Below are 13924 nucleotides of genomic sequence, written 5' to 3' on the forward strand. Positions count from 1 at the left end.
CCAGAATGGGCTGGGTTGGAAGGCACCTCCAAAGGCCATCTGCTCCAACCCCCAAACCCTGGTGTCACCTTCTCAGCATTGTCTGCACGGTGAGGAAAAGCAGAGCTCACCAGGCTGTGAATTCCTCTTTCGGTGCTGGGGCTTTGTTAGCTCCATTGCTGCCTGGAGCAGGCACTGCAGGGTGTATTTATTTACCTCTGAAGGGGTTTATGGCTCCCACAGACACATTCTTTGCTGATTTGGACATCCTGAAAGCAGAGCACTGTCTGTGTGTGCCAATGCTCTGCAAACCGAAGGGCCAAGCTCTTGCAAGGTCTTCCTGCTCTGCCGAGGGCTCCAGGGTCAGCTCACACAAAGGAGGTCATTCAAAGACAAGTGGTGTTTAGAAACTGATAACAACTGGGTTCTGCTGAAAGGGGTTTGATTCCCCCATCTCAGAGCAGATCTTTGATTAGTGACTGATGGGACAACTTCAAAAGCTCCTCGGGGTCTGGCTGAGATAAGCATTCAAACCTGGGATGCTCCTTCCCAAAGCCTCTTTGATCTGGAATTAGAGCTGGGACTCTTGCAGGCTTTATTGTGGGCTTGGCAGTGCTTTTAATGACGTACCAGGCACCACAGGATCCACCTGGCTTTTCCTCTCCAGCCAGCAGTAAACTGGTGAGATATGGGTTTAGCTGGGGCTTTCTGGGAGTGAGAAGGCCTCCAGCTCCCTGCAGAGTGTGGCCCCAAAGCCCCTTTTCAACAACAGGAGGTGAGGGGAAGTAAATTTGCCAGAAAAGCTGCTTTAGGATGGGTGGCACCAAGTGGGACCCAAATCAGGTTCAGGTTTGGGCCACTCACTCCAAGAAGGACATTGAGGGGCTGGAGCAGGTCCAGAGAAGGGCAACAAAGCTGGGGAAGGGTCTGCAGAATGGGGCTGGGAGGAGCAGCTGAGGGAATTGGGGTTGTTCAACCTGGATAAAAGGAGGCTGAGAGGAAACCTTAGAGCTGCATTTCAATATCTGAAAGGGACCTGCAGAAAGGTTGGGGAGGGACTGCTCAGAAGGGCCTGTGGGGATAGGATGAGAGGCAGTAGTTTGAAACTGGAGCAGGGGAGACTTAGGTTGGACCTCAGGAGGAAGTTCTGCACCAGGAGGGGGGTGGAACACCGGAACAGGTTGCCCAGAAAGGTGTTTGAGGCCCCATCCCTGGAGACATTCAAGGTCAAACTTTGATGGGGTCCTGAGCAACCTGCTCTAGCTGGAGGCGTCCCTGCTCACTGCAGGGAGGTTGAACAAGATAACCTTTGAAGGTCCTTTCCAACCCAATGCATCCTGTGATTGCTCACAGGGTCTGTTGGTGCTGACTCTGCAGTGCTGGTCCCCAAAGCACCATCACCAGGCGCAGGTTGGGCCAAGAGCTGAGTCTGTTCCCATCCACCCCGAGAGCAAACGCTGGCAGAGCATGGCTGGTCCCCTCCTCGGTTCTGAGCATAAAATGTGTCACACCTGGCAGTAATTAAAATGAATTTTTACTAATTCATAGCTAATTGCACAATTACTCTTCCATGAAAGATTCAGCTCTCGACAGACAGCTCCAAGGGGTAGCAGGGAAGCATCAGGCTGGACCCAAACCGTTATTTTCTTCTCCTCAAATTAAGTAATTCTTTCTGATTATCTTGCAGAATACTCAGAGCTGGCAGGGGCAGCTTCTCTGGTGGGTTCTGAAGGTGCAGTGCTGTGCTCCTGGGATGGAGCCACCTTCCCCACCTTCTGGCATCCCTGGCTCTGCTGGATGGGCAGCAGGAGCTGGGCTGGGTGCTGGCCGCACATGCTGCGCCATGGAAGGAAAAGCTGAGCTCCCAGGCCCCATCCACATACAAACACAGGGAGGTTGGGTTTGGAAGGGGCCTTCAAGATCATCCAGTTCCAACCCCCTGCCTTGGGCAGGGACACCTCCCACCAGCACAGGTTGTTCAAGACCTCATCCAACCTGGCCTTGAACACCTGCAGGGAGGGGACATCCACAGCCTCCCTGGGCAACCTGTTCCAGTACTTCCCCACTCTCACTGTCAAGAATTTCTTCCTCATCTCCAGTCTCCATCTCCCCTCTCCCAGCTCTTCCCTCTGCTTTCACTGGTGCCAGGGTGAAGCAGCCTCTTTTCAAGACCGAGAGCCGAGGGGAAGTCGATTTGCCAGAAGCGCTGCTTTGGGGCGAGCGGCAGCCTGAATCCTGGCTTACATTTTGGTCCCCTCGCTCCAAGAAGGACACTGAGGCTCTGGAGCGGGTCCCAGCACAGGGTGGTGCCGTGGTGGGGACCTCCCAGGCGGGTGGGGAGCAGCGTCGGTGAGCAGAGCCCCCCGCTCCGGCGAGGCGCTTGACGCCGCGTCTGTATCTCCTGCGAGCTTGCAAATGATGTTTACTATTTAATAAGATGTGATGAGACTGTTCTGATACTTCAAAGGCAGCTGACAGTTTTGTTAGAGATAATCAAGGAACTTTTGGACAATTATGGTGAAGGCTTTGACAGCAAGAAAACGAACAAACCTTGTAACTGTAACGAGCACCAAAGCCAAGGATTCTTCCCTGGAAACAACTTGAATATTCATTTTATCTATTAAGCGTCACTTGCTTATTTATTTATTTGATTCCCATCCTTTTTTAATGTCACTTCATGCCTGGGAGAGCTCTTTTCTTGTGAGGCTCTCCCCACCTCCTTGAACTCCTCCAGCTCTGAGCGGGCGGAGGGGCTGCCGCTGCTCTGCTGTCTCCCTGTCTGCCTGCTGCAGGACGTGGCGGGGGAGGGGGAAATGTTGTGGGTTTCTTACGAAGCCCTCAAAGCCCTCTGCAAACCCCTCCCAGCACCACAGCAGCAGGGCAAGGAGCTGGATAACGTAGCATCCCAAGTAACTTCCTAGGGATTAGGGATGGAGCTGGGAAATGAAAAGGACCGGGCAGGATGGGCACCACTTAAAGATCCCTTGAAAGCATCTGACAAAGCAGGTGAATGAGAATGAAAACCAGCTGAGCTCTTCCTCTGGGTCATCTGATATGCTGATCTCCCCTAATATTGATTGATGTTTAGCTTATAGACATATTGTCAAGCAGACACACACAGGGCTGGGGAGGGTTTTTCTCCCTTTCCAGTTGACGTTGAGGGAGAGTGTTCCATTTAATCACAAAGCTTCCATCACTCAAGCCAGCCAGAACGAAATTTGATAGCATGGAGGTAAAACTAAAGCCACTGATCTAATCAGACTTTGGTGTGGTGTTAGCAGTGACAGATCAGCAGCGTGCCTGGGTGAGAGCCACTGGCACACAGAGCCCCCTGCAGCAGGAGCAGCACCTCTGGTTACCTCCTTAGCAAAGCTGAGGAGGCAAAACTGCTCAGAGCAGGAAGCTCCCAGCTCCTGTCAGATCAGCCTGGGCTGCCCTGGGACACCATGGAGGGTGTCCCTCTGCCCTCACAGGGCAGAGATTCATAGAATTCATAGATTCATAGAATGGTTTGGGTTGGAAGGAACCTTAAAGGTCATCAAGTTCCATTCCATGACACCTCCCCGCAGCCCAGGTTGCTCAAGGCCTCATCCAGCCTGGTCTTGAACACCTCCAGGGAGGAGTCATCCACAACCTCCCTGGGCAACCTGTGCCAGCACCTCCCCACCCTCACTGTCAAGAATTTCTTCCTCATCTCCAGTCTAAATCTCCCCTCCCCAAGCTTCAATCCACTCCCACTGATGCCCTGGTATATCCTACCCGCCTCTAGGTGCACCCCAAGCCGGTGGGGAGGGCTCACTGGGGTGCTCTGTGCCCCACGGGCTTCTTGTGCCCTTGGCTTTGCCATAAGCTTGTGCACATCCTCTTTGCTGCTTCTTCCCCCTGTGAGCTCGACCCCCTCCTCCCAGCACCTCCAGCATAAGGACCGGCTGCGTGCGACGCCCCCTGGGCTGCTCCAGCCCCTGCCGGGCTCTGCACCACATCCTCCTCCAGCAGTCGCTCAGAGAAGTAATTGGCCAAAGATTATTCTGTATCGCTGACTGGCAGGGGCTTTGTGCACCAAACGGGGACTTGTCTTTGTCAAAGAGAGGGAGAGGAGGAGGTGGGGGGGGAAAGTCTTTACAAAGTATCCAGCTCGGGGTGTCAGGGAGGACAAGTTTTTTAATCATGTTAAAATGATTTATTTAAACGTCAAGCCATGTCACCTCACTTCCTTTCATTTTTCAAACTGTTTGTGGGGGTTTTTTTGGGTGGTTTTTTTTGTTGGGTTTTTTTTTTTCTCCCCCTTCTGGATGATAAATTTATCTTCAGACAGCCTCAATATGACTAATTAACTTTGAAATATAAGAACCAGATGTGTGAGCTGGAGAGCTTTCTGAACTCATGCCAAGCACTCTCTATTTTCACACACCCCCCCTTCTCTTCCCTTCTTCTCTCCCTTCTCTTCTCCTCTCCTCTCCCTGCTGCCTGCACTCAAATCGCTTTGCAGACACGGACAGCACATGGATGGGGGGGGCGGAAGCAAAGCCAGTCAGAGGGCTGGACCCAGCCTCCTCCCGCTCCTGCCCTGCTCTGCCCCAGCCCAGGCGGCGTTGTGCCAGCCCGGATGGCCCTGACGCGGGGCAGGAGCTGGGGCGAGAGGCAGAGCCCTGCGTACCTGCAGCGTGAGGATGTTTCATGTGGAAGGCGAAGCTGCCACGATTCGTTTGCCACATGAAAGGGAAATCAAGGCTGGATGTGACACCAAGTGATTGCTTCTAAAGAAAGCCCTCCTGTGTGAAGTGGGTTTTCCCCTTCTCTTTGAATGAGATGATGACTCCGAGCTGCTGGAAGAAAGGGAACGTTTAGGCACCAATTAATTAGGCAAAGCCAATCAGCTTAATTTCTCTCTCTGCAGGCAGGAGGGGTGGGAGGGTGAAACCCCTGAACAGTGTTGGAGCAGTGTGGCCAAGGGCTGGGTCCCAGCTCTGGGGTCACTTCCTGTTCCTGCTGCACCGGGGGATGCTCAGCACACACCACCCTCCCCAAAACAACTCCAAACCCGCAGCCAGAGCAGCCTGAGGGGATCTGGGGGGAAAGAATCACAGAATGCATTGGGTTGGAAGGGACCTTCAGAGGCCACCTCGTCCAACCCCCCCTGCAGAGACATCTCCAACTAGAGCAGGCTGCCCAGGCCCTCATCAAGTTTGACCTTGAATATCTTCAGGGTTGGGGCCTCATGCACATCTCGGGGCATCCTGTTCCTGTTCCTCACCCTCACTATGCAGAACTTCCTTCTGGTGCCTGTGGTGGCCAAGACCCCCTGGGAGAGGATGGGATAGGGAGAACAAGCACCCAGTGGCAATGTGCAGAGGGTGAGGATGGTAAATAGTTGGTCTTGGCTTCTCTCACACACACTTTGCTTCAGCAAGCACTCATTAATCACAAAACTTGCTGGAAGTGATGATGGTGGTGAGGGCTGGTGTCAGCTCCCTTTCTGTTCTGCTCCATTTCCAAACTGCTGGACAAATCCCAGCTCAGTGCTAGAGCAGGGTGGATTTAGGGTGCTCCCACACCACTAGCTCTAGGGTGCAGATTGAGGTTGGCAGGCTTCATCCCAGGAGAGCTTTGCATGCTCTGATGGAATCTGCAGCAACTAACTCGCCAGATGAACAGGGAGAGGCTGCCCCTGACCCCTGCCAGCCGTGCAGGGCTGCCACTGGAGCAGCAGCAGATCCTCCAGCCACGCTCTGAGGGCAGCCGCCAACGCCACGAGGAAATGGAAGTGGATAAATCAGATTGCTTGGTGCAAGGCAGCTCAGAGATTCTTCTGCTGAGCTTCCTTTCTCCCCATCCAGAGGCTGCCCGCTGTGGAAAGGGGAGGGCTGTGTCTTGGAGAGCCTCAGCACGGGCAGACAGCTTACCCAGCATCGCCCTCCTTGCCGGCTCGACGGCAGCGCTCCCGGCTTGTTAGGGCGATAATGGAACACTTCAAAGAGAAGAGCGTGGAGGGGAGAAAAAAAAAATCACAGGAGCTGAACTTTCCCCTCCCCGCGCTTTTGCCGTGCCCTAAATCTCCATAACGAGCCGCCGGGCGCAGGCGAGGAGCCCTGGGCGGACGCTGCCAGCCTTGATGTCTCGGCGAGCGGGCAGGACCCGGCAGCATCTCCCGCTGCATGGCGCTAGATATTTATTAAAGCCAAACCCCCAGGATCACGCCGGGCTGCAATCCCTCCCAGCTCCCTTTCTTCTGCTTCGCTCCAGCTCTTTCAAGCCTGCCTTCCCCGTCTCTCTCTCTCTCTCTCTCTCTCTCTCCCTCCAGAAAATCCTTTCATGCCTTCCCCTCAGCAGACTGACATTTTGACAAGTTGCCACGAGTGACATCTGATTTGTACAAATTTCAAGACTAATAAATCTACCTGTCAAAGCGGAAACTTTAAAAGGAGCTAAGCCCAGCGGGTATAGTTTAACAGAACTCAAGTTGATGAAACTGTAGGATGGAGAAATTATATCTGTCACAATCCACCCACATTAGTTCTGTAGAGATGTTGGCAACTGAAACAAACGTCTTTCACAGCCTTGGAGAGGGGAAAAAAAAAAGAAGAAGGAGAAGGAGAAGGGGGGGAAAAAATGAAAAGGAAAGGAAAGGAGACTGTTAATAGTGTGAGTAACAAGTGAGTGTTCTATTTGTAAACTAGCACCCTGATTTGTTTCGGTTTTAATTGGCCTGTGGATGGGGGGAAGGAGGGAGAGAACCTCCCAGCAGCCCCAGCCCCTGGGCAGTCCCTGGATGTGGTGTGAGCCTGCTTTCGGCGCCTTCTTTTTGGCTCCTTCTTGGTGAAACTCCTGCGTGGCCTGAGCCCTGCAGCTTGTGCCACAGGATTCCTGCCTGGTGGGGTGGGAAAGGACCTCTGGGGATCAGCCAGTCCAACCCCCCTCCTGCTAAAGCAGGGCATCCACAGCTGCTTGCCCAAGGGGGCAGGGAGGGTTGGAAGCTCTCCAGAGAAGGAGACTCCACGACCTCTCTGGGCAGCCCGGGCCAGGGCTCCAGCACCCTCACACCAAACAGGTTTGGACACAGGAGGGACATGCTGCCTCCACCAGACTCATCTCCCATCCACGAACCTGAACCTCTCAAGGGTTCTGCTCAACTTTCTGCCCCATTTGTGGGTCATTTCCCCAGGAGGCTGAGGACATCTGCAGCTGAGGGAGCGTCCCCAAAGAGCTCCATCCTTGCAGGGCTGGCACAAAGGAAGCAGCAGGGAAGGAGGCACAAGCCCCTTCCCGTTCTCCCACCCCAGATCTAGGGATTTGGCCCCTGTGGCTGAATCTTCCTGTCCTTGCAGAGCTACAAAAGGAGCTGGGTGTTTGGAGAGGAGGCTGGAAAATCATCCAGGCACACCAAGGGGAGGAGATGTGGTCTCGCAGCCAGCTCGATTCCCTCTTTTATTGCTTCTTCTCTTCGAGACACCCAGACGTGAGCAGCCAGCTCGTTCTGCCTGCTGGAAGGAGATGGATTTGGAAGTCACAGGTTGCAGGAACTCCTGGAGCCACATCTGCAGCACTGAGAGTGCCTTCAGGTGTGTCTAATGGCTGAGTGAAACCTCAGAGCTGCTGATTTATGACAGCCACTTGGGTTACAACTTGCCCATCTCCTTGCCTCATGGAGCACACTGGAGTGTTAGCTCTTTCCACTCGGGGTGGAAAGTCTCTGCTGAGAGACTCCCTGCTCTCCCCCCAGCCTGCAGCACTGCTGCCTCACCCAGCAGGATGTGCTGGCTCTGCCTGGGGAGGACAGAGGAGCTGCCAGCAGTCTCCTTTGCCCCATGTGAGCTCGCACCTCGCTCCTGCACTGGAGATGCACAGTATCAACACCGTCCACATGCCCACATGCAGGTCACTGAAGTGTCTTCGAGATCAGCAAGTTCAATCATTGACCCAACGCTGACAAGTCCTTGACTAAGCCACATCCCCAAGCACCACATCTGCACAACTCTTCAATCCTTCCAGGGATGTGGATTCCACCACCTCGCTGGGCATCCTGGGACAATGCCTGAGAATCCTCTGAGTAGAGAAATTCTTCCTGATATCCAACCTGAACTTCCCTTGGCACAATGTGAGGCCATTTCCTCACATCCTAACATTTGTTACTTGGTTGAGCAAACCAAACACTACCTCGCTCCAGCCTCCCTTCAGGGAGCTGCAGAGAGCAATGAGGTCTCCCCTCAGCCTCCTTTTCTCCAGGCTGAACCCCCCCAGCTCCCTCAGCCAGCCCTCACCAGACATCTGCTCTAGGTCCGTAGCCTGCTGAAGCTTACTTAAGCTCCTCTTCAAGTGGTGCCCAGGGTTAGGTCCTCTCCTCCTTCCCTGGAGAGCCAGGCAGGATATTTGTTTCCCTGCAGAGCCAGAGCTGCAGGAGCAAGCCGTGCAGGAAGTTTATTAAACTTGGTTAATTTTCTCCTAGCCGCAGCAGTGATGGATGTGAGCCACACTGCCTCCCAGCTCAGCCTGAAAGGCAAAGCAAAATAATCCTGCTGATGGGAAAAGATAACTCTTGGAGCTGAGGCAGGGAGTTTAGGATGTGTCAGTACCTGCCAAGCAGCTTGTCTCTGGCAACATCCCCATGGGCTTCAGCAGGGTCAGGGCTCAGCTCACACCGTGGGCTGCTCCCAGCCACCACATGCAGGGGAATTTGGTGTAAACTACCAGTTGAGGTTGGGGATTCTTGGCAACCTCTGATTCATTTCTAATGCAGTTCCTGTGCCCAGGGCCTTGCTGTGGTGAGGATGGAATGGAGAGGCTCTGCTGTGTGTGTGCACCTCAGCAGCAGTAGCTGGGGTGCGCACCCTGCGATGGGTGCTGCTGGCTCCTGGGGTGGGCACCCTGCGATGGGTGCTGCCGGCTCCTGGGGTGGGCACCCTGCGATGGGTGCTGCTGGCTCCTGGAGTGGGCACCCTGCGATGGGTGCTGCCGGCTCCTGGGGTGCGCACCCTGCGATGGGTGCTGCTGGCTCCTGGAGTGGGCACCCTGCGATGGGTGCTGCCGGCTCCTGGGGTGGGCACCCTGCGATGGGTGCTGCTGGCTCCTGGGGTGGGCACCCTGCGATGGGTGCTGCTGGCTCCTGGGGTGGGCACCCTGCGATGGGTGCTGCCGGCTCCTGGGGTGGGCACCCTGCGATGGGTGCTGCTGGCTCCTGGGGTGGGCACCCTGTGATGGGTGCTGCTGGCTCCTGGGGTGGGCACCCTGCGATGGGTGCTTGCTGCCATGGCTGACAGCTTTGAGGACAGCTCTCACTTACAGCTCTTTCACCCCAGGGCTGAGGGCTTGGGTTTGGCTGCTGTGAGGAGCTGCCTTCCAGCAGTTCCTGCCATGAACCCAAGTGCTTGCTGCTGGTTCTCCCAGCTCTCAGGGGCAGGCTGTGCTGGCAAGCCCTCTCCCACCTCATGTCCAGCTGGAGTAGCCTCTGGAACTGGGGGGCCTGCACCCCTCGGGTCAGATCCAGCCTTCATCACTTTCTGACCTAGAGCTGCCCATCTGGAGTGAATGGCATCTGAAAACCTCTTGCTCAGAAAACCACAGCAGGCAGGGATTATCCAAGAGGAATTTAACTCACTTCTCTGCGATAAACTCCAGTTAGGGAGATTACAGCTGTTTACCCAAGGAGTAAATATTGCTCAGCACTTAACTGCTGCCAGATACAGGGAAAGGGCTTGTGGCAGCAGGAGATCCGTGGCAGCAGGAGATCCTGGGCTGCAGAAGCTCCTTGGGCTGCAGGCAAACCCCACCACACAACCCAGCCCCTCAGCCCTGGGGAAATCAGAGTCTCATGGAACAGCTTGGATTGGAAGGGACCTCAAAGATCTTCCAGTTCCAAGGACAAGCCCTCTGATTTTTTGTCAGAAGTGGGCAGGTTTTATGGAGTTTAGGCAAGCAGGGCCACAGTGGTCTTAGAGGTGTGTTCCAACCGAAACAGTTCTGTGTTCTGTGATCCTGTGATCCTGATTCTGTGGCTCTGTGGCTCTCTGAGTCTATGGTTCTATGACTCTGTGGTTCTATGATTCTGTGGTTCTATGATTCTGTGATTCTATGATTCCAAGTTCTTAGAATTCTATGGCTCTGTGATTCTATAACTCTGATGCCAAGATCCTCTGCCTCCATGATCTTTGCAGGGTGCAGGGTGTGACACCCCCCTCCGTTACCATCCCCACCGAGGTGAGCAGCCCTTTGCAGGCAGCAGCAGCGAGCTGCTCACATCTGCATGGATGGCAGAAGAAGACAGATAGAGCCCTGTTGTCTTTCTAATCGCTGCTGCCTTTGTGATGTGGGGGCTCCCCTCCCGGCCGGGGGTGTTCCTCTCTTCCCGGCAGGTTTCAAAGCCGCGCTAATGGTATCCATCAAGCTGCTCGCATTAGCAAGGCAAGCTCCGGGCTGTCACCGCACCTCATGTGCAGGGCAAACGTCCCAGAGAGAAGGGCTCGGGTGATTTAGAGGGGACCATTCACATTCACAGTCATCGCTTCAAATAAACAGGCTGAGAGCTTAATGATTTCAAGGTAAAGCTCTTTTCATTAAGACAACACAGGGAACTTTTGGGGGGTTGGGTTTTTTTTTTGGGGGGGGAGGGGGGAGTTGTTTCAACCACAGCTGACATCACTGTAATAAATCACCAGCATGTCTTGTGGGATTGAAAAAGCCAAGAGACTGTCAGAAGTGATTTTTCTGGCTAACTCGTGCCTCCAGAACAAACCATGTGTTTTTAATCAACAAAAATCTTTGTTTTGCATTTCTAAGACCCCAGCACTCTTTAAATAGTTAGCATTTACCAGAGGGATATTTTAAATTCAACACACTGCTTCCTTACTGAAGAGATTAGGAAACAGGACACCACATTACAGACTTACTGGGCTTGTCCAGGGCTTTTTGGAAAGTTGGGTTTGTTTTGGTTAACTTCGTGCAGTGCAGAGAAGGGTTTTCCCATCCCTGCCCCGAAGCTTCGTTAGACCTTTTCTCTCTCCCCCTCACATCAGGATATTTACTGCTTGCAGCAGTCAGGAACGTTTCCCAAGACACGGGAGAATCGTGGAATGCTTTGGGTTGGGAAGGACCTTTCAAGGTCATCCTGTCCAAACCCCCCCTGCAGGGATGTCTGCGAGGAGAGCAGGTTGCTCAGAGTCGCATGCGAGCTGGGCTGGAATGGTGCCAGGGATGGGGCATCTCCCACCTCTCTGGGCAACCTGGGATGGGCTCCCACCTCCTTCTTGCTTCGGTCCAGGCTAAATCTCTCTCTTCTTGTTTAAACCCAGCCCCTTGTCCTTTATTAGAATAAACCTTTATTAGAATAAACCAGACCAGGTTGGAAGAGACCTTCAAGATCATCGTGTCCAACCCATCAACCAATCCAACCCACCCAAACAGCTAACCCATGGCACCAAGCACCCCAGCAAGTCTCCTCCTGAACACCTGCAGTGACGGTGACTCCACCACCTCCCTGGGCAGCCCATTCCAATGGGCAATCACTCTCTCTGTATAGAACTTCTTCCTAACATCCAACCTGAACCTCCCCTGGCACAGCCTGAGACTGTGTCCTCTTGTTCTGGTACTGGGTGCCTGGGAGAAGAGACCATCATCTGCCTGTCTACAACCTCCCTTCAGGGAGTTGTAGAGAGTGATAAGGTCACCCCTGAGTCTCCTCTTCTCCAAGGCTGAGCAACCCCAGCTCCCTCAGCCTCTCCTCATAGGGCTTGTGTTCCAAACCCCTCACCAACTTTGTTGCTCTTCTCTGGACTCGTTCCAGCAAGTCACAACAGGCCCTGCTCAAAAGAAAACCCTCACAAGAAACCTCATGAAACACCAAGGAACCTCATGAAACATGATGAAAGCCCTCCCTGTCCAAGGCTAGGAGGAAAAGCAATGGAAATAACATCACACCCAGGAAGGTCCCCAAAGCCCCTGAAGCCAGCATCCATAACCCCCCCTTTGCCCACCATCACACGGGCACCCCCTGCCCATTATCCTTCACCCAGCAAGGAGCAGGCTGCTGGGGAATGGCCCAAGCATCACCCTGGCTGTCTCTCCTCTCACTTTGCTGATGCCAGCCCTTGCCCAGGGCTGTGCCAGGCTTTTACACTGTGTTTCCCATCACACCACCCATGTGATGGGAGAAGGGGGGGGAGCTCACCTCCCTGCTCTGGTTTCAAGGTCAGGATGAAAGTGGAGATGTCAGGATCCTCTTTCACGCCAGGCAGGAACCCCTCCTGCTCCAGCAAACCAAGGCGACATGCTCTGCCTGCCTGGCACAAATGTCAGGGCTGAGAATAAACCCAGCAGCCAGCCCAGGCACGAAGGTGCCCATGTCAATCACAGGCAGGCAAAGCCAAAGCCCATGGGGAGCAGTGCCAGGGTGGGGAGCAGTCCTTGGGGTGTTGCAAGAGGGTCCCTGCAGGACAGGACCCACAGGAGTGATTCCAGCCCCAAGTCCTGCATGTTGCATGGAGGCTTTGGTTGGAAACTCTGCTGGAAAGTGGCTGGGTGACCCAAATCTTTGTCCTGTGGCCCCATGCAATGCTGCTGCCTGCTGTCCTCCCAGTGCCTCTGGCTGTGCCAGGCTGGTGGCACATGGTCATGAGAGCACACTGACAGTGGGATGGAGAATAGGACTTGTGAGGAGCAACTGAGGAAAGTGACAACGAGACTGAGGAGAGACCTTCTGGCTCTCTACAGCTGTCTGAAAGGAGGTTGGAGCTAGATGGGAGTTGGTCTCTTCTCCCAGGGAACAAACGATAGGACAAGAGGAAATGGCTTCCAGTTGCACCAGAGGAGGCTTAGGTTGGACATGAGGAATAATTTCTTCCCCAAAAGGGTTGTCCAGGCCTGGCCCAGGCTGCCCAGGGCAGTGATGGAATCTCCATCCCTGGAGGGGTTTCAGAGCTGTGGAGATGTGGTGCTGAGGGCCATGGTTTGGTGATGCCCTGGCAGTGCTGGGTTAAGGGCTGGACTCCATGATCTTGAAGCTCTTTTCCAACCCAAAAGATTCCATCTTTCTCTAGCACCAAGCCCTCAGGGCCCCTTTGCTCCCCCTGAGCAGGGATGAACTTTCCCCTTCAGACGAACTCCTGTCAGCCTCAGCCCCTCCTGAGCTGACCCCGGGACTGATGCCAGACCCCCTCCTCCTCCTGCACATAACTCCCTACCCACCTCACACCCCCCTGCGGGTGGCACAGGAGTGACCTGGGCACATCCATGGCTCTCACAGCCTCCCACGCAGCCGGGAGAGATCAAAGCCCACGGCAGGAATCAAAGCATGTGACAGGCAGGTGTCCGTCCCCTCGACAGCACCGCCATTAATCACAGGCTCTGTCCCACAAGGAGATCAAACCCGGCCTCCTGCCGGCTCCTGCTTAAAGCCTGCCTTCAAGTTACCCTCATTAAAGTCCTCCCTTGGCCTCCCCCGTGGTCTCCCGGCTGACTGCTGTCCCATGACCACCCCTTTCACTCCCTAAAACAAAGGCTGCTGTCAGGAGCTGCGGGCAGCCAGCGCTGCTGGCCCCAGCCATGCTTGGCTCTCCCTTGCTTCTTGAGCTGCTGCAAAACCGCAGCCCGAGCTGAGGAGCCTTGCCCGTGGCAGGGCTCTGCCTGCTGCCAAGCCCTGTGCCCACCCCGCGTCCAGCCCAGGGCAGCTTCTCCCTCCTTTGCTCTCCTGCGTGGGGAGGGGAGATCCAGCGTGCAGATTAAGAAGAAATTCATGACGGTGCGGGTGGGGAGAGCCTGGCACAGGCTGCCCAGGGAGGCTGTGGCTGCCTCCTCCCTGGAGGTGTTCAAGGCCAGGCTGGACGAGACCTTGAGCAGCCTGAGCTGGTGGGAGGTGTCCCTGCCCACGGCAGGGAGTTGGAACTGGGTGATGTTTAAGGTCCCTTCCAACTCAACCCATTCTGTGAATCTATGACAAGGAAGCTGGCAGAGCTGCTCC

Source organism: Melanerpes formicivorus, unplaced genomic scaffold (genome assembly GCF_026170545.1).
Source record: "Melanerpes formicivorus ecotype bairdi unplaced genomic scaffold, bMelFor1.0.p_v2 SCAF_34, whole genome shotgun sequence".
Lineage (NCBI taxonomy): Eukaryota > Metazoa > Chordata > Aves > Piciformes > Picidae > Melanerpes > Melanerpes formicivorus.